Source organism: Muscardinus avellanarius, assembly GCF_963383645.1.
Source record: "Muscardinus avellanarius genome assembly, chromosome: 15".
Taxonomy (NCBI): domain Eukaryota; kingdom Metazoa; phylum Chordata; class Mammalia; order Rodentia; family Gliridae; genus Muscardinus; species Muscardinus avellanarius.
The window spans coordinates 46,870,842-46,897,303 of NC_137801.1; positions in this window are offsets into that span (position 1 = coordinate 46,870,842).

The window sequence follows — 26,462 nt, forward strand, 5'->3', positions numbered from 1 at the left end:
CTTTTTAATTAGGGTGGCATTGATAATGGGTGATCCCTTGGTGGAGAGAAACCCTCTCTCTCTCCAGATTGAGGCATGACAATGTGCTATTAAAAAGGAATATTTAGAATCGGTGTAAATGTTTGCCCGCTTGTTTTTTGCCAGCTGTAAGGCTCGAGTTAGGGCGATCAGCTCAGCCTTTTGTGAGGTAGTACTGTCCGGTAATCTGGCAGCTTCAATTGTTTGAGTTAGAGTGACCACTGCATAGGCTGCTCTCCTCTTACCTCTGGCGTCAGGAACAGAGCTGCCATCAACGAAATAAGTGACATCTGGATTAAGAAGGGGTGTGTCCTGGAGGTCCGCCCGAGGTTTGGCTAGAGCTTCAATTATACCAACACATGAGTGAACATCGCTAAATGAACCCGAATCAGGGCCCTGACCCTGGCTCACTGGTAACAGAGTGGCCGGGTTAAGGGCTGGGGAATGAGATAGTTTAACACTTGGGTTTTCCATAAATAGCAAATAAAGTTCCTGAATACAGGATGGTGACAGAAGGGGAAGTGCTCGAGGGGAGAGCAAATCCTGGAGCTTATGTGGGGAAAAGACCTGCAGGGGCATCTGAAGGCAAATTTTAAGAGCCTCTTTTGTGAGTGAAGCTGCTGCTGCCAGAGCCCTGAGGCAGGGTGGCCAGCCCCGGGTGGTGGGGTCCAGTTATTTGGACAGATAGGCCACTGGCGCCTGAGTTGGTCCCAGAGGTTGCGTGAGCACTCCTGTAGCTATCCCTTGCCTTTCGTCAGTAAATAACAAGAAGGTCTTAGTGGGGTTGGGGAGTGCCAGTGGAGGCGATTTAAGGAGAGCTTCTCAAAGAGCCTGGAAAGCTTGTCGAACGATTGCAGGCGAAGTGAGAGGGCCAGCCGGGGTTTCCTTAATTGCCTCATGTAGTGGCTTAGCTATGATGGCAAAGTTGGGGATCCAATGTCAGAAAAATCCCACAAAACCCAAAAAGGATTGGATCTGGCCAGCTGTGGTGGGCGGCTGTAAGTCTCATAAGGCCTTGACCCTGTCCACCGTAAGTCCCCGAGTGTTGGGGGTAAGGTGGAGGCCTAGGTATTGCACCTCAGGCATTGATAACTGGGCTTTATGTGGGGCAACCCTATAGCCCTTGCTCCCAAGGAAATTAAGGAGGAGAGCAGTGTGACGCTTAGACATTTCTAAGGAGGGGCTACAAAGCAAAAGGTCATCTACATATTGTAGTAGAGAACTAGGCTCTAAGGGGCACTGGAGGAGATCTCGCGCTAGAGCCTGCCCAAAGAAATGTGGGCTATCTCGAAAACCCTGGGGGAGGACAGTCCAGGTAAGTTGCTGGGCAACCTGGGTGTCGGGGTCCTCCCAAGTGAAGGCAAAAAGGGGATATGATTCCGGATGAAGGGAAATTGTATAAAATGCGTCCTTTAAATCAAGGACTGAGAAGTGGGTAGTATTGGGGGGAATCTGAGACAGGAGGTTATAGGGATTAGGGACCACCGGGTGGATTGGTATCACTGCCTCGTTGATCAAACGGAGGTCTTGGACTAGGCGATATGTCCCATTAGGCATTTTAACTGGGAGGATAGGGGTATTATAAGGGGAATTAATAGGGATGAGCAGTCCCTGCGCCAGGAGATGAGAAATGATTGGCTTAAGCCCGCGCCGATGAGGGAGGGATATGGGAAACTGGGCACGAGCAGGAAAAATATTGGGGTCACGTAGGGTAACCCGAACCGGGATGTGGTGAGCTGCCACAACTGGGGTACTGGTGTCCCATACTATGGGATCCACCACATCTGTTGGAAGGGGGGGGTTTTCCTTTTGGTCTTCTATTGTAGCTGTAGCTATTAAAAATATGTTAGAGGAAGCGGAAACCGGGGGAAGATTAAATGAAAGTTCTGCCCCAAGTTTGGTTAAAAAATCTCTACCCAAAAGGGGGGTAGAACATAATGGGATAATCAGGAATGGATGGTTGACCATAAAACTCTCCAGATGGCATAACAGGGGACCTGTGGTACATGGGCAGGAGGATAGGCCGTCAATCCCTTGGACCGAGATTTGGGAAGGGAAACTAGGTCCAGAGAAGGAAGGGAGGACAGAGTAGGTAGCTTCTGTATCAATCAGGAAAGAGATTGGTTTACCCGCTACCTGTAGCGTGACCCTGGGCTCAGCTTGAGTAATATGGGTGGCCGAGGCCGGGGAGTGTCAATCTTCAGCCAGACCCAGTAGGGCCATCGGCGGGGCCTTGTCTGGAGGGGTGGTTCCCTGGTGTTGAGGCACCTGAGACTCACCTCCTCTCCAAGGGCATTCACTTCTCCAGTGTCCCTCTTGGCCACACGCCGGGCACGGCCTGGTTGGCGGACGTGGTTGGGGGCAACTGCGTGCCCAGTGACCAGCACCACCGCACTTGAAACAGGTTCCGGAGGGTGGCTGTCGTTGCTGGCGTCCTCCCCTAGGTGGTGCTTGCCGTCCCGAAGGCTGCTTATCCTCAGCTGGCTGCAGGGCCGCCGCCAGGGCTTGGGCCTGTATATTCGCCATCTGGCGAAGTTGGAGCGTACGTTCTACTTCTGCCTGTTCCTCTCTGGAATTAAAAACTTTAAATGCCATGTTCACCAAGTCTCGGATAGGAGTTTGAGGGCCATCCTCAGCCTTTTTTAGTTTTCTCCGAATGTCAGGAGCTGATTGCCCAATAAAATGAGTGGCCAATATGACTGAGCCTGCCTCCGTAGATAGATCTAAGCGGGTATAACGGGCAAAAGCCTCTCGTAACCGATTTAGAAAAACAGCTGGGTTTTCATCTGGACCCTGGGTAATTTCCTTAAGCTTATCATAATTAACTGCCTTATGGGAGGCATCTCTCATACCATCAAGAAGATATTGTATCATATAATTTCTTATTTCCATTCCCTCCTTTACATTATAATCCCAATTAAGCCTCTCGTAACCGATTTAGAAAAACAGCTGGGTTTTCATCTGGACCCTGGGTAATTTCCTTAAGCTTATCATAATTAACTGCCTTATGGGAGGCATCTCTCATACCATCAAGAAGATATTGTATCATATAATTTCTTATTTCCATTCCCTCCTTTACATTATAATCCCAATTGGGTTCCTCAGAGGGAACTGCAGCGTTACCAGTAGGAAGTAATGGGTTGGTTACGTGGGCCTGGTCGGCCCTCTCTCTGGCCACTTTCAGGATACGGTCACGTTCATCTAGAGTTAAAGAAGAAGTTAGAATGACATGAAGATCCCGCCAAGTTAAATCATATGCTCGTATAATATGTTGGAATTCCTTGATAAAACCACTGGGATTGGCTGAGAACGAGCCCAGTTTTCTCTCAAGTTGTCCGAGGTCAGGGAGGGAAAAGGGAACATGTACCCGGACCACGCCCTCTGCACCGGCCACCTCACGAAGTGGGGCCAGGAGAGAAGGAGGATTCCTGGAACGAGTCCGGTGACCTATGGGGGTAGGCGAGGGGGAGGCCAGGATTGGTCCACTGAGGGAGGAAGGCGGGGGGGGGGAAAGAAGTGGGTTAGAGCGAGAGGCCGCCCCAGAAGGAGCTGACGGTCGCAACGGTAAGGAGAGATCTTGTGGGTCAGGCTCATCCGTAAATGAGGCCGGTGCCTCGGCCGGGTCAGACTCCAGTATCCATGTTTCCTTGTACAATGGCGGCTGTGAGTCAGCTGGGTTACCAGCCTGTGTCCCGGAGGGACCACCAGGTGGCGCTTGTGGGTTACCAGGGGGTGTCCAAGATGGTGGCTGTGGCCCACGGGACTCTCCAGCCAGCATGACTCGGGCAGCAGGGCTGGGAGGGGAGGAAAACAGAAAATGCAGGCGCCAGAATGGCTGTAAATACAACAGGTCAGACCATTTTGCAGATCGTGTGCAAAACTCACTGAGAGCCATTAACATCCTAGGATTTAATGTACCCATCACAGGCCATCGAAGATTATTGGTTAACTCATATGTCGGCCAAGTCTTAGTACAGAGAGAAATGAGCGTCTCGGGGGACATTTCCCCTGAGAAACCCAAAGCCTGGAGATTAGCGAGGACATGGCCCAGTGCCGACTGGAAATCAATCTTAATCTTAGATTGCTGATTTCCCCCCATTACTGATAAGCGGGCAGGAACAAAGTCAGAACTCCAGCGTCCTGGGGTCCCACCCTTTGTTCAGAAACAGATTGGTGTGTTGGAGAAAAGACGTCTCTATTTCCCGTACACACCCGCAGCGCGGCCTGGCCGGCTGGAGGAGACTCAGGGCCGAACATTCGGACTCCTTTAACAGCCAGAAACCTGAGTCCGGAGGGGGCTAGAAGCCGGAACCCGCCTATCCAAATTGAGGGGAAGCTTACCGCAGTGTGAGCGCAGAGGGGCTGCAGAGCCAGGCCCACGCTGTGGAGATGTGTGTGAAATAATGGCTGTGAATGGTATTTAAGATGGCCGCCGACTTTTACTATTGGCCAGGAGAAAAAATGGGAGGGTTTTAGAATTTTAATTAGCCCTAGGATTGGTTAAGAGTGAAAATAGGGTGGAGTCTAAGATGGCCGACCTGTAGTTTGGAAAAAAAATCTTCGCCGTCACCCTTAGAGAAGAAAGGAGGCAAAATGGCTGCCGACCTGTGGGTTGGACAAAATGGCCACCCCAGCATAACCACGTGCCAGGGGAAAATGGCTTCCACCAGCATAACCATGTGTCAAAGATGGCTGCCGTCACCCTCAGAGAAGAAAGGAGGCAAAATGGCTGCCGACCTGGGCAAAATGGCCACCTGTAGCATAACAACCACGTGTCGAGGGAAGATGGCTTCCCTCAGCCCATCCCATGTCAAAATGGCTGCCGTCACCCTCAGAGGAGAACGGAGGCAAAATGGCTGCTATCGGCCCGGATGTAATACGGCTGCAGCTCGTATCAAAATGGCTGCTGCCATCACCTAAAGCCCGGAGGCATGATGGCTTCTTTCGTGTTCTGACCAGGAATTGAACCCAGGTAGCGGCGGTGAGAGCGCTGAATGTTAACCACTAGACCACCCAGGATTTGGTTTTAAAACCTGGTACTTACAGCAATGTAGTAGCCAGTGCCATAGGCGGGGAGAATCGGAGATCCGCCGCGTCTTTTGGGACGCGCTGTGCCATTGGGGCTGGTGGTGGTACGGCACGCGGGCGGGGAGACTTGGAGATCCGCCGCGTGTTTTGGAACGCGCCGAGCTGCTGGGGCTGGTAGTGGTACGGCGCGCGGGCCGATAGGCCAGAGGTCCTGGCGGTGACCGGAGCGCCGAGCTGGAACGGTGGCTGCGGGAGCGCCGAGCGACAGGCGGGCAGCAGGAGAACCGCCAGTGAGCCTGGTTTGGGGCGGACGGAGCAAATAGGCCAGAGGTCCCGGCGATGACCGGAGCGCCGAGCTGGAACGGTGGCAGCGGGAGGTTCCAGGAATCTGTGGTGCCGGGGCGCTGTCCGCGGCCAGAATCCAGGTTGTGGAAGGCCAGGCGGGGCCCGGGCCAGAGCGTAGATCCAAAGGCCAAAATAGTTACGTGGGGTTTCGACACCAAGTGTATGATTGGCTAGGTCAACAAGTTCTACAGACACGCGAGATTATCCATGCAGGTGCCATAAGCCTTTATTAGATCGGCCCATTAGTCCCGGGCAGCTCCCTCCCCCACCCCCGTGTCACGGGTGCGGGGTGGGGGTGGGAGAGACGTGGAAGAGAGCCTTCCACAGATGTAGAAATCTCTCTGTCCCACAGGCTTCTGTGTTCCTCGATCCCGCCGTCCCCTTTTTATCAAAGGGGAGTGGCATTCCGTGGGAACATCCTGGGTCTCGCAGGGTAGGCGGGTCATCCCCGCCCCTGCCCTGTATGGGGGTCCAGAACCTAACACCCCTCTAATAAGTCACCTTAATTGCTCCTCCATAGGGTCCTTTCTTCAACTAGATTTCTTCCTATTACCCATTTCTTCGTAGTTTTTGCATATTAGGGAAAGCATCTGTTTTTCTATTTTCTGTGATATTTTTCTGTGTATGTTGCATTGCAAATTCCGATCCCACTCTTGAAGGTCCCGGCACAGGCCTAGCCACCCGGCAGACTCTGATCCCGGTCTCATTGGCTCCAGCACCAGCCTTGCCTCATGGCAGGCTCTGATCCCAGCCTCGAAAGCCCCAGCACCAGTGTTGCCTTAAGGCAAGCTCCTATCCTGGCCTTGCTGAGCCCAGCACCAGCCTCACCGCATGGCAGGCTCTGTTCCCAGCCTCGGAGGCCCCAGCACTAGCCTTGCTTTATGGCAGGCTCCGATCCCAGCCTTGCTGGCCTGGGCACTGGCCTCACCCCTCTGCAGGCTCTGATCCCAGCCTCAGAGGCCCAAGCACCAGCCTTGCTTCATGGTAGGCTGCAATCCCAGCCTCTGTGGCCCCGGCACCAGCCTCACCCCTGGGTAGGCCCTGATCCTGGCCACAGAGGTTCTGGCACTAGCCTTGCCTCATGGCAGGCTCTGATCCCAGTCTCACTGGCCCCAGCACTGGCCTTGCCTTAAGGCAGGCTCCTATCCTGGCCTCAGAGGCCCTGGCACTGGCCTTGCTGTGCATTGGGCTCTAGTCTCTGTCTCTATGAGCAGGTTGTTTACAGATATTCCATTTTTTCTTCCTCTTTTTTTTTTGTGGTACTGGGGTACTTGGAAAGCCTTCTACCTCTGGGCTACACTCCCAGACCTATTTTATATTTTATTTGGAAACAGGGTCTCTTAAGCCAGCGAGGATGGCCTCAAACCTGTGTGATCCTCCTGTCTCCTCCCCCCAAGTGCAGGGATTACAAGCGTGTGCCACCATGCCCAGAATTCTTCAATTTTTTTTTCTAATATGAGAAAGCAGTATAGGTCTTTTGCAATTCCTGGGACTCCAAATACCTAGATGCAATGAATTTTGTCTTCCCTCCAAAGGCAAAGGTCAACAGCTTCACTTCGGAGAATAGGCTCTGCTCCTCCATGTGCACCCTGGTCTTTTGCTCTGCGCAGAGGAGCGCCGTGGCTGATGACTCCCAGAACACGCAGCATGAAGATCCATCCCAGCTATGCAGGGCTCCCTCTGATACCTAAACCCTTTTGCCACTTAGCATGTTGTCTATAATTCTCGAGCATGTGTGGCAGGAGCAGTCAGTTTACTTTTGAGGCGATTTCCTCAAAAGTTCAAGGTGGACTAGACTGGATCTGTCTGCCCCTCCAAATTCTGCTCACCACCATTGCCACTGCTGCCATTGCCATCTCGGTTCTCTCCTGAACACCTTTGCCACACAGGTTGTTTTCCAGAATTCCTGAGCATGTGCAGCAGTAACAGTATAACTTTGAGGACATTTCTTTAAAATTATGAGCTGGATTGGATTGAATCTCTGCCTATACCAAATACTGACCACTGCTGCTGCCACCACAGCCATCTCGGTTCTCTTCTGAGCATCTTATTCACACAGCATGTTGTCCCAAATTCCCAAACATGTGCAGTGGTAGCATTCTACATTTGGGGTGATTTCTTCAAAAGATCAAGGTGGATTTAATCAGATCTCTGCCTCTCCTGAATACTAGCCACTGCCATTGTCACTGCCTCCACCATCTCAATTCTCTCCCAAACACTTTTCCCACACTGCATGTTGTCTAGAATTCCTGAGCATGTATGGTGGTAGTATTCTACTTTGGGGCAATTTTTTCAGAATATCAGGGTGGGTTGGATCAGATCTCTGCCTCTCTCAAATACTAGCCTCCACTGCTACAGTTGCCACCACTACCGCCACTACCGCCTTCCTCATGGTTCTCTGCTGAGCTCCTTCCTTACATGATATGATGTCCAGAATTCTTAAGCATGTGCGGCAGGAGCAGTCCCTCTTCATGGGGAATTTTTTCCCCAAAGTTCCAGGTGAATTATATAGGATTTGTCTGCATCTCCTGAATTCTGGCTGCTGCTGCCACCATCTTAACCCCTCTCCAATAATTTTTTAAATAAGAGATGACATTATGTGTGTTTTGAAGAGATTGTGAGATCGAGCACTCAGCAGCAATGAATTTTATCTCCCCTGCAATAGTGGAGGCCCACAGGCTCACCATGTAGAGCAGGATCTGCTGTTCTGAGTGCAACACAAACCCCAGTGTAGCATAGAGGAGCGCAGCGGCCAGGCACACTGAGTTCCCCAGGATGCAAGATTCCACTTCCCACCTGGCACTACTGCGCTCCCTCCACCATGCCCAGAACATTTTTCTTATGAGGTATGTTTTTAAGAGTTCCCCAGCATGCGTGGCTGAAGTGGTCTTTTCTCTAATCACTTCTGGGATATTCTTCCAAAAATCACTTTTCTTGTGTGGTGGGAGCCTCATTGTCATCTTGCTTCAAATTCCACCATTATCCACTCTATCTCCTGTATTCTAGATAGGAAGTCACAGCTGGAAATATTTCCTTAAGGTGTTCCAATCAGATATTAAACCAAAATATGGTGTCCAGGGCTTCTTTGAGGAATCCATGTTTCTTTTGGCAGCCAAAAAGGCGACCATGGCCGCCACCATCTTCCCAAACCTATTCTTGCCTTCTAAGTTTTAACATTTTTGTTTTTGATATGAAAAATCAATAGGCCAGTCTTGTTCTTTTCCTTGATGTCATATATGACCACGAGAGGAAATGCATGAGGTTTATTTAATTCTCTATCTCTACAAGGACCCACAGAAGAAGTCAGTGTTATTAACTCCTTTGCTTCTGAAAGCATGAAGCTTCTGATTCCCTGATTTAACCTTTATATGGCTTCAGGACATGCTTCAAGACAGGGCATGGTCTTAAATCATCTACTAATAACAGGATTAATTATATTAAGAGAAATAAATAAGAAGCAGAAAGGCAAAACTTGTATATTCTCTCTTATGTGGAATATTAGAAAGACATCAATCATAATATATCATACTAGAGACTGGGAAGGATAGTTGAAGAGGTGATAGGAAGATAGACAACAGATATTTAAGCATAGTTAAACAGAAGTAAACTACAGAACAATTGGTGGAATATAGTTTGCAACAAGGTATTAAAGTTTTTATGAATAACTAAAAGAAAGGAGCATAGAAGCTATAAACATAAAATGATGATGAGAGGGTAGAAACATCAATGTGCAAATTTGAAATGAAAGAGAAAGAAAGAAAATACATAGAAATATCACACTTCAACCCCCACATATGAACAATTATTACATGCCTTTAGATATTTTTTTAAGTTTAATGGAGATATATTGGTAATTTCCTTGACCTAATCATTGTGATATATATAGAGAGATATAGATTATAATAGCATAACTATTAAGCTTAAACAATCAAAATACAAATTTTTGAGAAAGAAAAAGAAAGATTACACAAACCCAATTATAGTTCAATTATAGTTTCTTTTATGCTTGAGAAAATAAAAGGCACACAAAGGGTTACAGGAATGCAGAAAAGATATGTAAAATTCATCTGGAAAAATTAGCTGCTGTTTGAGATTCAGGAATTTTTATATGAAATTATGTTTAAACGGGGCCTGGTGGTGCATGCTTGTAATTCCAGTACTTAGGAGGCTGAGACAGGAGGATTGCACAGGTTCAAAGCCAGCTTCAGCTATTTAGTGAGGCTCTCAACAACGTACCAAGACCCTTTTTCAAATAAAGTAAAAATAGATCTGGGAGTGTAGCCCAGAGATAGCCCCTGGGTTCCAACTTCAGTATGACAAAAAATTTTTTTGTGTGTGGTACCAGGGACAGAACCCAGGGGCACTGTACCTCTGAGCTACACCCCAACCCTAGTTTTTAGTCTTTTTAGTTTCGAAATAGAATCTCACTGAGTTGCCAAGGGCCTTACCAAGAAGCTGAGGATGTCTGTGAACCGGATCCACCCATTTCTGCCTCTCAAATGCTGAAATTACAAGTGTATGCCACCATGCCTGGCTAAAATAAATTATTTTAAAATTGAATTGTAAAGAATGAGTTGAAATTCACAAGATCTACAGAGATAATGAAAACATTTTAATAAAAATGTACAGATATTATTCCTGTTTTTCAATAGTAAAATATTGGGAATAACCAAATATTTATTAATATGAATCCATTCAAAAGGAGCTTAAGAGTTTTAAATTATGATTCTAAATTCAAGACAGTCTGTGAAAAATTATAATATATTTGGTAAATTTTTGAAAGTATGACAAAAAATTATTACATTCACTGATTGTGTATATAAAAAAACTGGAAATAATTTTAAAGTCTAGATAAAGAGACTTAATTTAATGTGTATTTATTTAAAAATATCAGATTCATAAGGTAAAATACTCATAATAAAATAATCATGGGTAAAAGAACACTTTCATATTAATTTCTTAAATGAAAATGTTCCTCATCTGTTGCCATATGTATAAACATAAAGATATTGAAGAACCTGGTGTGGTGTTGCAAGCTTATAATCCTAGCATTCAAGAGGCTGAGACAGGGGCTCAGGCAGCCTCAGCAACTTAGGAAAACCTTATTTTCAAATTAAAAGTAATTTAGGTCTGGTAGTGTAGCTCAGAGGGAGAATGCTCCTGGGTTCAATCTCTTATACCACAAAAAATAATGAAGATATCAAAATATATCATAAAAATTTACACATGAGTGATAGTATAGATGATTGAAATAAAAATTATAATATAAAGTTACAAAAAGACTGTTATAAAAACACAATATGATATATGATTAATTAAGTATCAAATAATGTGGTAGAAACAGGATTTCTGTAAAATAGATAAAACTCATAAAGAAAATGACTTGATATTCACAATTTAAATCATGCTTACATAAGATTTATATAGAAGCACTGAGAGATAAATAAAAATATCTAATTCAAATTTTGGAGACTCTAGAGGACAGTAGGAACTGACATCACATGTGACTGTCTTCCTGGAAAGGTTAAGATAAACTAAGTCTATTGTTGAATCAGTGACACCTCAGAAACTTTAAAATTATGCTAGAATCTAGCATATATATATATATATATATATATATATATATATATATATATATGGTTAAGATTATATAATTGTACATAAAATATTTCTAAACTCTAAATGACTTACTGTATAACATACAGATATATGCCATAATAAAGATATTAGAACTTTAAAAAAGTTTAATAACTTTAAAAAAAGTTTAAAAAAACTTCAAAATAAATATTGCTCTTTGAAACATATTATAGCAATATCTTGATTATGACTTCTTAAAGAAAACTAAATACAACATGGGAATGATCCTTCTTTAGGCTTATAACAACTTGAAGGATCTAATTTTGAGCATAAAATCTTACAAGTCAATTTATTACAATTTACTATAATTACAATATTCGTCTATGTGGTTGCTACTAAATAAAATTAAATCAGATTCAGAGAAGTCTTAGACTAATATGTATAACTTAGCATTGCCCCAAGGGAAGTTACAATATGAGAAGAGATAAAGAGATAGGGAAATAGACATGGAAATGTAAATTATACAACAAATAATATATAAAATGGAGACATTCTATTCAATCATACATTAGGGAGCAATTGTTTCTACCTATTGAAACATTATAAGTGCTATGCCACAGAAAGTTTTATGAGTCAACATGTTACATAGGTTTTGAAGTTAATGTACATGTGGTAAGTAATGCAATGAATTATGTATTCTCTTTCCAGGAAGATAGAATTTTATGAGTAAATGCATGGGATCTTGTGACAAAAATGCATGAAGATTCATTTGTTCTGGTTGATTTAACAAGATATCACAAATTTAGTGGCTGGAAAACTACAGAAATTTTTTCTTTGACATTTTGGTAGTTCCAAGTCTCAAATCAGTACCACTGATCTGATCTTAAAGTATGGATGCAGCCATGTTTTCCTAGAAAGCTCTAGAAAAGAATTGATTCCATGTTTTTCACAGGTTCTAGAGACTACCACTATTCCCTGTATTACAGTTGTAAAATTCTAGTCTCTGCCTGAAGAAGCACATCTCCTTCTCATTATACTCTTTTGTGTCTTTTGTATGTCTCAACTTGCCCTTTGCCATCCTCTCATAAAGGCAACTGTGATTTATATAGGGCCTATCCAGATAATCAAATATAATCTTTACCTAAAACATTTTTATCTTAGTTATATTTCAAAACAAAAACTTTTTACAAAGAAAGTAACATTTAAAAGTTCTAGGGATGAGGATTTGATACCATTGGGAGACATTTGGCCCATAATGTTAAGCAAGCATTATAGTCAGGCAGAATGTTAAATTACTGTGTTTTTTATGTTGTGCTAGGGATTTAAACCAGAGGCATTCTACCTCCAACCTACATTTCCAGTCTATTTTTTATTTAGAAACTGGGTATCACTATGTTTCTGAGAGCCTTAATAAGTTGCTGGCTTTGAACCTGGGCTCTTTTTGTCTCAGCATCCCAAGAACTGGAATTTAAGGTGTGTGCCACCAAACTGTCATAATGTATTTATTATTATAATATTACATTGAGATCCAGAAAAATATTTGAAGCAATTGTCAAAAATTTTATTCAGTGTCCAAGAAATTGTGTCACTAAAGATTCTTAAGTGTATAAGTGTGATGTTCAGAATCCATTACTTAGCAAGTCTAGTATTTTATGGCTATGCAATACTTATTCAATATTACTCAATATTTGGTTTTATATACTTTAAACATAAATTATAAATTGGAAGTCCCCAAAACAAACTTCACTGTTATTAATCCACTAGAAATGCTCACATAAATCATTGAAAGCAGTTACACTACTGGTTCTGGGTAACTATAGTGAAGAATACAACTTAAAATTGGACAAGGGAAGAGATACATGAGCAGAGTCGTAGAACGTACCTCACATGGGGCAGCCAGTTTTTTTCTCCTAGCAAAACATATGCAGCATAAGTTATGTCAGCAACAATGTGTGGCAGTATTTTCAAAATACCATTAAACAAAGAAGCTCACTTAAAACTTGTGTTCAGAGTTTTTACTGGGGATTGGTAACATAGACATGAATGGCAATTTGTATGTCTCAAAACTCCAGCTTTCCTAGAGTACAAGTTGCTAGCATATGGCTTTAAGCCCTAATGAGGCACATGGTTAAGCCTTGAGTTTGGTCAAACACTCCCAGGTAGGCAAAGCCACTCCACCAGACAGGACATTCCAAGGATTTAGAGATTTCATCCAAAAAATTGAGAAATAGGCTAGGCCTTTCTTTGGGTAAGGTTAATTTTTGCTGCATAGTTAGCAAAATCTGAATTCCAAGGCAATTACTTCCAAATTTATCAGGTGATGAGATCTCACCATTAATTCTTCTCTGTACAAGAACAAAGACATGAAAAAAAAAGAAATATCTGACAAAGCTCAGAAGTATGAAATAACCTGAAAGTATTTATTTGAAACCTCTGCATGTCAATTTAAGTACAAAAGTGAGACTGGAAGAATACAGACAGTCCAACAGCACTGAGTTTGGCTAATCTGTAAAGGTAAATTTATCTGGAACATTCAACAAGGAGAGAAAAATATGAGCAAAGTATTTAGTAAAATTCAACCATCAAGAACCAAGGAAAAATATTCATGTATTATAACTCAGATAATGATTTCACATTAGTTTATCCTTTGAAATGTCCATATAATGATATTCAGAAAACCAGAAATTACCAGATATACATTAATACAATAATTCTCAATTGGAAATAATTCTGAACTGGGAACAGAAACCTAATTAGAATGAATGAACATAACTAATATCCAGATTTTGGCCTTAATCTATCTCCCCCCTACTAAGTAGGACTGGTCCTCTTTAGAAAAATGTCTTATTCCAGTATTCCAGATTGAAGCAAAAACAGTACCAAATATACTTAGAATATCTGGTAATATATGATATCAAGAAGACTTTCAAAGACTACCAACTCATAAGTAAAAATAAGTAATTCAATTTTATAAGATTAAAAAAATTAACAGTTCCTTCACTAAAGAAGATATGTGTATGCTAACAATGCACCTGAATTTAGGTGAATATCATACATCACCAGGGGAATGCAAATTAAACATACTATGTAATACCACATCTCTTAGAATAATTAAAATAGAAAAAAACTGGCCATACTTTCTGTTGACAAGGATAGAAATAAACTGAAATGCTCATATTCTTCTGTCAAGGATGTAAAATGTTAACATCCTTTGGAAACTGTTTAGCAGCATCTTAAGAAATTAAACACTCTTCTGAGATCAAACGAGATCGGGTGCTGTCAGGATGGTCTGGGTATACACAAAGTTAAGCCCCCAACCAAGGACTACTCTTTGCACCACACAGAGAAGCATTATCCTAGAATATTAGACCTAAGCCATCCAGTACGGTAGTCACTAGCTACGTGTAGCTACTGAGCACTTGAAACATGGTTAGTCTAAATAGAAACATGTTATAAGTGAAATAATATGAAGCACATATCAAACACATCATACAAGAAAAGCAATGTCAAATATGTCAATGATTTTTATATTGATTATAGGTTAAAAGGACAATATTTTGAATGTATTAGATTAAATAAAATATATTGTGTACAAGAAAAATAAAACAAGAAACTAAACATACCTACATGTGACGCAGCCTATCTGCTCCCAGATATTTATCAGAGCAAATAAAATATATTTCCATAAAAATTCTTATACATGAATTTTGTAGTAACCTAAAGACTGAAAACAACCCTAATGTCCATCAACACATGAATGGATAAACAAAATAAAAAATATACAAAATGGAATACTATTTTACAATCATGAAAATAAAGTTGATACATGCACAAGAACAAGTAAATGTCATAATTAGTGTGTTCCCCCCCAAGTTGAGCTGTCAGCCAGCAGGTGTAGGGGTAGCTTTAGGAATCAGTGAAAGGAAACTTTCAGGAGGTAGGGAATACATTAAAAATATATATAAGAGAAAAATGGTCAAAGAATAAAAACAGGGAACAATGATTTGAATAATTTGTAACTTATCTATTATATAATGGGCTAGAGAGTGTACCTTAGTGGTAGAATAGTTGAGTAGCATGGGAAGGTCCCTGAGTTCAGTCCCCAGCATTTAAAAAATAAGCGATGTGTGTGTGTGTGTGTGTGTGTGTGTGTGTGTGTGTGTGTGAATATAAAATAATTACTATATATATATATATATATATATATATATATAGAGAGAGAGAGAGAGAGAGAGAGGTTACATATATGTTAATGATTGTCTAGTTTGTCCTAATACAAAATTGTAATTTTATAGCTAAAAAATTTACACTGAGTAAAAAATCATATAATATATATTCTTTTTGTTCAAACAAAAAGAATTTTTGAACAAAATGTTTGAAGAATGTTTGAACAAAAAGAATATATATAATAATTATATTAATATAAAATTCTAGAAAATGAAAAGAAAATTAGTGGCTTTCCAAAGCTGGGAGTAGCAAAGAAGGGAAGGGAAGCATAGACCTTACATTGGTAGATAAGCTAGATCTTGGTGCTGACCGGTATGTTCATTGTCTTCATTAGGGTATTGCTTTCATAGATCTAATCACATGTGAAAACTCATTAAATTTGACACTTCAAATATATTTGTTTTGTTATATACCTATCAATTACACTCTTAAAATGATAAAAAAATAAGCCATTCATATTTGGGTACTAAAATTGTAAAGCAAATTATGATGATTTTCATAGAAATCAAGATACTATTTTATCTTCATGAAGAGAGAAGAGAAAGATTAAAAGTAGTGGAAGACTTCTGGGGTTTCTGATAAGGTTCTATTTTCTTACGTGGTTGTGGTTGCTTACATTGTCTATTTTATTTTATTCATCTATATATTTTATGTAGATTTTATGTTGGATTTAAGAACTTTAAAAGTTCAAAATGTAAGTTATATGTAATAAAGATGTTTAAAAAAGCTAATTTATATATTAGAGTTTTTATAAGAATTCAAACTAGGGATTATTTTCATAGTATTTCAGGGATATATTTTTCTTCTACATTTTTGTTATTGTAATATTTATACCATTCCTTTTTCTATGCTTTATTAAATTTACTATCACCATAAAAGATACCAGTATCATGAAATATAATTTGTCTTGTTTAAAGACACACATTTAGATAAGCTATCTTACTTGCATTTCTTCCACACTAAACTTAAATTTATTTATCATATTTGCTCTTCACTTAAAAACATTTTTATTTAATTAAAATTGGAATGTGTTGCCAATAGAGTTTGAGTCCAGATAGAACTATTCTTTGATGACAATTTTTGTTTTTAATTTTTAAATTTTTATTTAGATGGTTTAAGAATAAAATAGTTCATATTTAACATAGTAGCTTGCTAAGTCTTAAAATTTATGAACTTCCTACACATAGAATGACATTAGTAATAATATTTTATTAAATTACTAATGATAAAATACCGCAGAATATCATGTAATTATTTCATGACTTATAATTGTTGACTCATATTTGGATTTGGGCTGTGATGACACCTCTTACAGTATATGAATATAGACAAAGTCTACAAGGAAGTATTTTGAGGAGGACTATTTTTGTCCCAGAATGGAAAACTAGTGCATCAAAATCAGGAGCAAGAAGAAATGAATTTTCCACAACCCACAAATGGGTTCGAAAATTTCACTTCCAGCTGGGCGTGGTGGCACAACCTTGTAATCCCCATGCTTGGGAGGCTGAGACAGGAGAATCACGCAGGTTCGAAGCCAGCCTCAGCTGGCTTAAGAGACCCTGTTTCCAAATAAAATATAAAATAGGTGTGGGGTCTGGGAGTGTAGCCCAGAGGTAGAAGGACCCTGGGTTTCATCCCCAGTACCACAAAAGAAAAAAAAATTCCTTCCAGCTTATTTATGTTTCCCAACAAGTTTTATAATCCAATCATCACCTCAGCCAATCTTTATCTATTCTTCCAAAACACTGAAATGAAGAAAGAAATGGACTGATGGAGTTGTAAGCAATATGATTTTCATCAAGAGAATCTCTACACTGTAGCCCCTACTTCCACTAAGCCAATTAAGAGACTTCTTAGAGAAGAATTTGTAGATATTAAAGATGCTTGCAGGATGAAGAGACAGGCTCATTATGCCCAGAAGGCAAGTCATGAAGCTGGGATTTGCTCAGAATAGATTTGTTCTTGGTGCAGCCATGGGGGCAGACGGGGAACAGTGACAGTGTTATTAGAGGAACTTGAAAGGTGTTCCCAAAAGTTTAGGTTAAAAAATGAAGAAAAATATGGATCCTATTACTAACCAGAAGAATTCTAAGGAGAAAAGGTTAAGAAAGTAGCACTCTTTATAGGACCCATAAGGGACCTTATAATAAGGTAGACACACACAAAAAATAGTCACTTGTGTATCTTGTAAGTCATGAAAGGAGAACTTAATAATTCTTATGTTTCACATAAAGGAGCACAGAGTCTGGGGAGATGAAGATAATGTGAAGAACACTGTTATATGCTCAATGAACAGTCTTCCCTTCAGTCCCCAGCAATGACCCTGTGATATGACTGACACTTCATGGCTCAACTTTCTAATTCTCTTTGCAAATATTTTAAGTTAAAGTGATGTGCATGAATGCTGTCTCAGTTCCTTCCTTAAGAGAAAGTTTCTGAAACTTCTGTCTTTCTTCTCTCTATTACAAGGGTGGCAATGACTAGAGATGACTTATGACATGTAGAAAGATCACATCAACCTATGTGTCTAATGACTGTGTGTAGTTGACCTGTAACTTCCCCAGTAAACCACTGTGTAAAAGGGAAATAAAATTTTGCTTGAACTATTGGCCCTGGAGGTTTTTTCATTGGAGCACTTTTAAATATATATCCTGTTTACTCCAGACAGCACAAACTGTAGACCAAAAGAACAATTTGACACAATAAATGAATTACTACTGGTAGTACACAAAGTAGGATCTGTCAGTTTAAAATCACACATATTTTGGTATTTTCAGCAAAGTGAATCAAACTGTGAAATGAAGCCACTGAGATGCAAATGTGCTTTTGAATATTGAGGTATTCTTTTGTCTCCATTTGACAAGATATAAAATATCTCAGACTGTTTTGAGCAAACATACACTAGGCACTGACTTAGTTTTCTTTACAAGGTTAGGGAGAATTTCAGGAGCAGAGGAGAGAGAAGAATGAAAATCTCCAGGGAGGATAGCAATCATTAAACTGAGATTTTGTGTTTGCACAGCCAAGACATAGCTATGGGGGAATATCAGTGAGGAGCATTAAAGAAACATCAGGATGACTAGTAATAAGAATTTCCATCCAAATTTATCTACTAAATCAAGTGAATCTGCAATAAATATAAACCCTCATGCCATTGTCTCTCTCTAGGGAAATCTAACATTTCCCCACAAGTCAAGATTGTTCTGCATAGCATCCATTTTACAAGAGAATGACAGCTTGTCTGTCTTTGCCCACTGAAATCAGATAAAAATGTCAGATATGCTACCATGCAGGAGGTGAAAATTTGCTACCTGAGGTGAAAATTTGCCAGAAGGAAACATTCTCTCAGCCACATCATCAAAGGGCAGGACATAAGAATAAGTTTGGTCAATATAAACAAGATTAAAAAAAAAAAACTCTCAATACTTGTATAGGAAACTCATTAAACAAAAAACTAAATAAATAAGTATAAGGTCAAGCAAGTCTGTAGTTATAAGATAACCTGAGTTATATTAGTGACTAACCTAAGGAATAATTTGTTTACTTCTTTTTGGAGACAGTACACCAGAAATGGGGCTGTTACTAACCTTCTGAAGCCTTGCAGATATAAAATGTTTTGTACCTTCAGCCAGCCATCTCATTTACTCTAATATTCTGACAATGATAATTATTTTAATGTTTTGTAATTAGTTGATATTGAAATGAAAATGGATGGATCACCTGTTTTATTATTTTCTTCATATTCACACAAGGTTTATCCCTTATGATTATCCTTAGAATTATATATTTTGATTTTTATATCAATACTACAGAGGCATTAATTTTGTCATATGTTGGACCATACACAAGTTGCTTGAATTTTGTTCAATGTCATTAAATAAAATTAAAAACAGTAAAATAAAAAAATTCCTGGAATATCTTTTATACAACTTACATGTAAGCTCAAGTAAAATACTTAGTTAAGAGGAAAGTAAATTGCATTGATGTATTTTCTAGAGTAATGGTGCAAAAGTATTGAATATAAATTCTTAGTTTATTTGCCAGAGGAATATACCAACCACTGTGAACTTGAGCTAGCATTATTATTCATCTTGTTTGTTGGATGGTTAGATTTTTCCTTGTGTTTTATTTTTGACAATTCTACATTCTTACTAAGAGAGGATGCATCCAAAACTCCAAACCTCAAGCACAGGCACCATAAACTCTTTGAAAGAAAGATGCTTTATTCTGGAGAATTTCATTAGTGAGTGTCAATATGCTATGATACAAAGGTGTTAGCTAAGGAAGATGTAATATTCAGAACATAATTACATTTTTAAAAATTTTTTTTATCAGTGTTCCTGAACAAATAAGAAGCAGGACCACACTTCCCTAAAATATAATAAAAAGCTAAGGGGGTTATTTAAATATTGACAAATATTATTAGTACACAATATTTCATGTGTACTAATACAATCATCAACTGTTTATATTCCCCTCATCTACCAGTAGATAATGCTAACTCACTTAGGATGGATGAATGGCCTGAGTGAACTACAAAATGGTGAGGAGGAGAAAAAGTACAGGAAGCATCAGAAGAACAAGAAACAAATAGGAACTTTATAATTACCTAAATTTTATCCTCATGCAAAATTTTCCAAATATAAATGTGAATAAACATTTCTGTTCTTAAAGCTTCATTTGTACAAAGTTTTCAGGAAAACCTCAGTGTGTGCCATTGATTTATGTTTTAAGGATTAAAAAAAATCTTTTAAACTAAAAATTGTTTGTATAGAAAGTTAAAAATTTGAAATAAGCAAATATAAATTGCAATCTATAATCTTTACTTTATTCATGAAGATAATTGCTTAACTTTTGTTAGAAAGGAGCCTTTTCTACCACTCCTGGTTTCTGAGATTAATGAGTTATCTCACACTCACTTCTGTTCTCTCTCTAGGGCTTCCTTCTCTACCTTCTGGGAAACAGAGAGGACTATGGCAAGCATAAATTGGCTCTTTGCTTCTGATTCTTCCCAGCTTCAAGTTCTGTTGCCCTCTTGAAAGGTAGGCAGAGAATTGCCCTAGTCCAGCGGGTAAATCATCTTAATTCTGTAATTCAGTTCAAAGGCCCAAAGTATTTGACACTCTCCAACCAGGTTATAATAAATAATAAAAGTGATATTAGAAAAAATATTATCTTGTTTCTTAATTTGTTCAAAGCCCAAGAAGTAAACAGTGGTGCAATTTAATCATCTCCCTATGAGATCTAAAAATCTTATCTATTTTATTAAAAATATAATAGAGACAAGTTCATAAGTAATACTAAGGTGTAGAAGCTAGATGTTATAGGTAAAAAGTTTTAAAATTAGCCCTACCCTATAAAAACAGTTAAATCATAGATCATTTCCTAGTTTCCATCTCTTAATGCAGAATATATCAGTCAGCTTTCTATAGCTGTGAAAAAATACCTAAGATAGACAACTTAAAAGAAGAAAAGATTTATTTTGGATCCAGGTTTTAGCATTTTCAGTCCATGAGCACTTGGCTCCATTGTTTCTGGGACTGTGACAAGTAATAATATCATGGAAGAAAGCAAAGATGCTCATTTCATGGTTTCCAAGTAGCAAAGAGAGAAAGACAAAGAGAGAAAGGGGCTCCAGAAGAAACACACACCAAGGACCTATTTCTTCTAACTAGGATTCAGCTTCTAGGTTTCTACAACCTCCCAATAACACATTAAATTATGAATACATCAACAGATTAATTGGTTGATAAGATTGGAGTTTTATATGATATAATCACCCCCAAAGGCCCCCTCTCTCTTGAAAACTGCTGGCTGGGAACTAGACCTTCATTCAACACATGATTGTTTGAGGGACATAACAGAGTAAACATAGTATTATTTGAATTTCTTCTTTCATCTTTCTCCTCCTAATCTTCCTCTCCAATTACTTTCCACTGTTCTACTGGTATCTCTTTTTATTCATCTAAAGTGCCCTAACCCCTCAAAAACAAAGAGAGAAAAAAGAGATCAAAAAAGGAAAATGCAAGATTTAGAGCTAGAATTAGGAAGATGCCTGTTTAGAGTTTAGTCAAGTTGAGAGCATGAATGCCTTCTTGGCCAGAAAACTTAACTATATCTATACTCCCCTTTCTTAAGAGAGATTTAGTAAGTAGTTTTATTGTATATGTATTTTATATTTATGTCTAACTTATATAAACAAAATATTTGAAAAATTGTTTTTATTTATTTTTTCACAATAGTCCAATGGTTCATATAATCTTATTTTCAAAGAAAAAAAATAAGTGAAAATGATTAGGAAATATCCCAAAGCTACAAAGTTAATGGAGGCAAAAAATTTAAAAATTTAATATAGATCTAATTCTGTATCTTTTCACCAGACAGCCAGCTCTTCTAGAAAACAGAGAAGTAACAAACATGGTATTGTAAAATTAACATATTTCAGCCCTCTAGACCTCTTGAGGAAATTACCATTCTCTTTTCAACTAGGATGCTCAGCCATGGAACTGTTGGCATTTTGGGTTGGGTTATTCTTTGTTTTAGGGAGATGTCTCTTCTGTGTCTTATGAGATGCTTAATGGAATCATTGATATTTACGAGCTACATGCCAGTGATACTTCAAGTTGTGACAATCAAAAATATATCTTGAGACACTGTCAGGTTTTTTAGAGTAATATTTGCCCCTCCTTTGGTTTATAGCAATATTCATGTATAGTATTTTCAGTGATGGAACCCTGAATAAAAGAAATATTTTACAGAAAGTGGATATGCTTTTACAAATTGGATGGGAAGAAGTGCTCTACAAAACAGAGCTTCACCCATTTGCTTTTACCCTCCCTTTCTTTCATCTTCCTCCTGAATGAGCTAACTCATTCATTATGATTTCAACTTGTTCATGTAGAAACTTTTTCTCAGACTGAACTTATATTCTCTTGAGGGGCTGTCAAACATCATAGTTCTACAATACATTCCATCTGCACTTCATTTCATTAAATATAAACTGGCCAATTGTACTTTTGGCAAGGTAGATAGACTATAGTTGTCAACAGATTTTTTTTTGTCTTACTGTTTTGTTTTGGTTTTGAGGGTTTGTTTTGTTTTGTTGCTTGTTTTTGTTTCTAAAATCTCATTCAGGCCAGATAAACAATCCCAAGGGTCTAGATAAAATGGCTATTAGACCCACTTGTGTGAATCCAGCAACTCATTTGCTACAGAGCAGTCTCCAACACTGATGCTTCCAACATGCAATAGATCTGGCTCAGACTCCATTAAGGGTGAGATAGTTTTGTGGCTTAGCTAGTTCCATACTTAGTTTATAAGCATTTTATATGTAAATTTACCTTTTTGTGTTTATTATCTATAGTGGCTATTTCTTTTGTTATGATTAAAATATTCCATCACTTCTACTTTACAAGGGGGAAATGTTAGAGCATAGGTTGGTTCATATAAAGAGGATGTTTAACACATTGACAGTTTTCAGGAATATTGGTATAAATTAAACTTCGTGCTGATTGTCTAATGCCAGGAATGTCAATAGTGTCTAGCAATTAGGTTAAATTTGTCCAAAGCTCATTCATTAGACTTATATTGATTATTCCATAAAAATAAACTTTGAAGTACCTTGCACAGACCTGAGAGTATCATGAGCAAACAGACCAGATAGTGTGTACTGCAGAGAAGGAAAATCAGTTTATATGGTATAATATGCAGGATAATGAAACATCTACCTTGCCCAGCTTCTCCTTCAAATGGCACTCAGCTGTGAGGATACTTGAACCCCAAAAATTAATTATTTAAAACACCTTTTATGAAAAGAAAGGCGACAGCATTTTAGTCACAAACAATTCAGAGTGAATGAAAAGATTGTAAAGTTTTTGCTGTTGTTTTTGTATTCGACTTTTTGCTTTACTATTTTTATTTATTAAATAGTAGACTGCCTCAAAATATACAAACAAGTAGATTTTTATTTGAAGAATAAAAGGACATTTATTAAGTCCTTAAAGAAATTTTAAACACTTTTCTTGAATAAAATTTAAAATACTAGGACATTTTCTTTGAAATTTAGAAACATATAAAGGGTAGATTTCATTTCTTTCTTTCTTATTTAATTAAAAAATGCCATAAAGAAAAACCAAATTATGTCATTTACAGGAAAATGGATGAAACTGGAGAACATAATGCTAAGTCAGATTAGTCAGTCACAAGAAGTAAGAAACCAGGCATTGTGGCACATGCTTGTAATCCCAGCATTTGGGAGGCTGAGACCAGACGACTGTAGTTCGTGGACAGCCTCAGATACTTAATGAGGCTCTCCACAATTCAGTGAGACCCTGTTTCAAAATAAAAAAATAAAAAATTGGGCAGAGGGTGTAGCTTGGAGGTTAAATGCCTCTGGTTTCCATTCCCAGACCGGAAGAAGAAGAAGAAGAAGAAGAAGAAGAAGAAGAAGAAGAAGAAGAAGAAGAAGAAGAAGAAGGAGAAGGAGAAGGAGAAGGAGAAGGAGAAGGAGAAGGAGAAGGAGAAGGAGAAGGAGAAGGAGAAGGAGAAGGAGAAGGAGAAGTCAGATACTTTCCGTAATATGTGGAAAATAGAAAAAGGATCATAAGAGGAACTCTGGATGAAAGAGGAGAAACCAAAGAGGAGCAAACAAGGAGACCTAACTGGAGGTGATAGGAGAGGGGAAATGGAAATTCTCTAATGTACATGATGCATATTAAATTCATTCACTAAGACAAACATGAGGAGAGAGAGGAAGGAAATGTGATGGGAATTAGGTAGGGGCTAAATGAGTGATGTGTGCATATATGCCTTTATCATCTTGTACTCAATTAAGATGTATTACTACAATGCACCAATAAAAAATTTATAAAGTAAAAAAATAAAAAATTCCAATTTTTAAAACAATGCCTAAATGTGCTACTTTCAGATTGCTCAAGGATTATACTTTCATTTTGTATTTATCCTTGGCTTAGAATAGAGAAACTGTCAAAGAAATAAAGAGGATGAGATAGTCTTCTGAATTATGACTAAAGCGTGAAATCTAAAATAGCAATATATTTGATGAGATTATTTTTGTAACTTTTTTGTGTTTGGGATTAAACCTAGGGCATTCTACCTTTGAGCTACACTCCAAGCCATGCTTTTTTTTTAAATTTGAATATAGGTTCCACTAAGTTGCTGAGGCTGCCTTGTGATCCTTCTGTCTAATCCTCCCACATTAGGATTGCAGATATGTACTTACCATCAGAGCTGGCTCCGTAGCTACTTTTTTGTCCTGCAGATTTCTTGGTAAATTGTTTGTTCTGTTTAAATCCCAGATTTTTATCTATTTTATTATTTTTATCTATTTATCTATTTTATTAATATAAAATATCTTATTCACAAATCAGTAGAATTAACTATTGCCTTAATTCACAGTAGTAAATCTGACTTTTGAGAATAATTCAGTCACACAATCAAAATCTTTGTCTATTAACTTCTACTTTATATTTAATACCTAATTAATAACTAGTACTATAATCATAATTCCCATGAAACTATAAAATTATCACATATTAAAGATTTTATTCAACTCATTAAGAAGTATGTAAAATTGCATAATCAGTTTAAGAATTCAGAGTACCACATATGTTGGAAGAAAAAATGCCTAATATGAATTCACAATGGACAGAGAAAAGCCAAGTGTGTTGGTTCACTCTTGTAATCCTAGTACTTGGGAGGCGGAGAAAGGAGGATCACAGGTTTGCTGCCAGCCTCAGCTACTTTGCAAGGCCCTCTGCAACTTGGTGAAACCCTGTTTCAAAATAAGGAATAAAAATAGGATCTGGCACCAGAGGTAGAGTTAAAAATACTTGTCAGCTTGTTTTGTACTTCAAAATACTATAAATTTTAGAAGACTTGCCTATCTCAGGTTTCAATGCCCAATGCTCCTTCCACCTGATAAGGAATCGTGTTATAATTTATATTTAACATTGATAGAGTTGTTCTTTCAAAGTAAAACTTCATGAATATTTAGCATAGCTGATATTATAATGGAAATTGACTCATTAAGATTCACTTTAGGGCATTCTTTAAGTAAATATTTCTTTATTAGCATACTAATAGAATATTTGTATTGATCTCTGGAATAAAGTTTTTAAAATTTTTATTCATTCATTAATTCACCCATTTATTCAGAGCTAGGGATATAATGTAGGGCTTTATATATGCTAGGCAAATACTTTACCACTAAACTATACCCAAAGCCCTATATTTTTTTAATTAAAATTTTATTTTTCGCTAGACTTGAAGCCAAAGCACATATAGCCAAGCAATATTAGTTATCAGTAGTTATTGTTCATTATCATCTTCCATCTTGCTCTTATTTTTGATGAATTGAGCCTTCAGCTGACATTGAAGGAAACACTTCCATTGACATTATGTATATATGTGAGAATACCAATGCTAATTTTAATATCTTGTATGGGAAAGAAGAAAGTGGACAGAAAGTGGGGGAATACTCATGAAGTATTGTGTGATATATGTCATTATCACTATGAAATACATTATTATGTGAGACTATAATCTCACATTATTATGAGACTATAATAAAAATATTACAATAAAAGTAGAATAAAACAGTAGTAACAAAAACTAATTGAAATAAATCTGCTTTGATCAAGTTTCCTACATGCTTATTAGCTAATTATTGGTCAAGGCTCCTATTCTTCCACAAAACCTGGGAAAATATGAGGGAGCCCTTTTTTGATAATTAAGTTTCAAAAGGGATATCTCCCAGGTACTTATGAAAGTTATACTTGTTGGAAAAAAATTTACATTTCAAAGGTGTAAAGAATTAAAAGAACCCACAATTCCTCTAAAATTTTTGTTTAAATATATGCTCTAATAAAAGTCAGGAAGAAGCATGTTTCAGCTAGTCCAAGTTGATTGAAAAATTGAGGCTGTCTTGTTTAACTTTATTAATGCTCCAGTTCATTCTGGACTCCTTCCTAACTAAATCAATGATAGCAATGGCAACATAGAAGTGAGGGAGACATGACACAACCCCCACCCAGCACCAGTGGAGCACCAGCCCAAACCGTAGCCCTGGGACCTGACTTACACTAATGTGGCAACACAATCCAAAAGCTCTTTCGGAAAACCAGGAATCACCGAGACCCAGGAGTCACCTCTGTGCCTGACCGACAGCTGCCGGTAAGCCACCCTGGGGCCCCAAGGCTTGGGCTCCATTTCTTCCAGAGCCCCCTGGGCTGCTACCACCTCCGGCC